The sequence below is a fragment of the Austrofundulus limnaeus genome, unplaced genomic scaffold, assembly GCF_001266775.1.
Source record: "Austrofundulus limnaeus strain Quisiro unplaced genomic scaffold, Austrofundulus_limnaeus-1.0 Scaffold489, whole genome shotgun sequence".
In the NCBI taxonomy this organism is placed as follows: domain Eukaryota; kingdom Metazoa; phylum Chordata; class Actinopteri; order Cyprinodontiformes; family Rivulidae; genus Austrofundulus; species Austrofundulus limnaeus.
This window is the reverse complement of record NW_013952891.1, coordinates 351,951-353,489: the sequence shown is the minus strand read 5'-3', so window position 1 is coordinate 353,489 and position 1,539 is coordinate 351,951. Positions and strand designations below refer to the sequence as shown.

General features: G+C 42.8%; 1 protein-coding gene across 1 annotated transcript in view; it reads left to right on the top strand.

The window, feature by feature from the left end:
• The window catches only part of nfasca (neurofascin homolog (chicken) a), a gene marked incomplete in the record, with an annotated part of 116,748 nt that overhangs the window by 14,676 nt on the left and 100,533 nt on the right, over nt 1-1,539 (top strand). Inside the window, 1 exon segment of the mRNA XM_014025637.1 lies at nt 715-859.

The window sequence follows — 1,539 nt, the reverse complement described above, 5'->3', positions numbered from 1 at the left end:
CTGTGTGTGTGTGTGTGTGTCTGTGTGTGTGTGTGTGTGTCTGTGTGTGTGTGTGTGTGTGTTAATGTGTTGTCCTGCAGTCAGACGAGGCTGAGCTGACAGATGAAGCCTGGCAGCTCAGCCTCCAGAACAGCACCAAACAGGGTGAGCTCTGATAAACCAACAGGTTGATTCTGTCCATTAGTATCYCTTACCACTAAAAGCAAAAAGTCCATAATGTTTTTGCCCGTGTGAGTGTGAGTTTGTTTGTCTGCTGTATTAGCAAAGTATCTTATTAACTATTCATCAGTCAATTCAGAGCTAAAATTGAGCTAAAATTTGATGTGGTTGCTGAGGTTCACTCTTAACAGATCCTGCAAATGTCTTTTTCAAGGTTTGAATATAATGGTTATAATTTTAATKATTTCTCAGCACAYGAWGATAACAAGCTGATCACTMGTGCATTTTTTCTAGGAATGATCTTTAGGTTCTGTTCAGTACTGAGAAAAACAAAGTGCACCTTCTATCAGTTGCAGGTTTTTCTGAATCAGGACTTTTATTCGTCTCTCCTGTGGTTGTGTAGGAATATTGGCCTACTCCTATCGCCATCATGGCTTCAGTTTATTGTGGTGTTGTACGACTAGCTTAAGGTCCACCACAACATTTCAGTCAGGTTGATTTCTGGGAATTGACTGGTGCACTCATGTGTTTCTGTGTGTTGTGTCTTTGCTGCAGTGAAAAAGTGTGCYATGACATCAGGGAGTGAGAACAACAGCACAGATGAGAGAGGGCTGATCCAACAAACTCAGAAAATACAACAGCTCTCACCATCACTGAGTCGCGGCGGCAGTCTCTGAAACCCTGGGAGTTAGATGCTAAGGTAACTGGATTTGTTTGTTTGTTTGCTTATTTATTTATTTTGTGGTTTCTGTATTGATCACTCATCACAAAATGAGTAACTTCTTTAATGCACAACAACATGTGAAAGCTTCTGAAATTAGTCCAACAAACTTCATTTGGACAAACAGTTGGAGGCTGGAAAAGATTTTAACCTTAATGAGGATCTAAAAGTCTACATGTGTTTTTGTTATCATGTTGCACTGTGTCATGATGTATTGGACTGGTTTAACAGAAGTTTCTGCTGAGTGTTAAAGTGCTGTGATAGTGGTGGGGGTGTACTGTCATTAAACACAAATAATCCAGTCCTCTGCTTTTAGACTCTTTACACCATTTTTGAGCCTGTACTTTAACTCCTCCCACCTTACCCAAGGTTCTACCTTGACTCCTCCCACCTTACCCAAGGTTCTACCTTGACTCCTCCCACCTTACCCAATGTCCTGCTTTAACTCCTCCCACCTTACCCAAGGTTCTGCTTTGACTCCTCCCACCTTACCCAAGGTTCTACCTTGACTCCTCCCACCTTACCCAATGTCCTGCTTTAACTCCTCCCACCTTACCCAAGGTTCTGCTTTGACTCCTCCCACCTCACCCGAGGTTCTACCTTGACTCCTCCCACCTTACCCAAGGTTCTGCTTTGACTCCTCCCACCTTACCCAATGT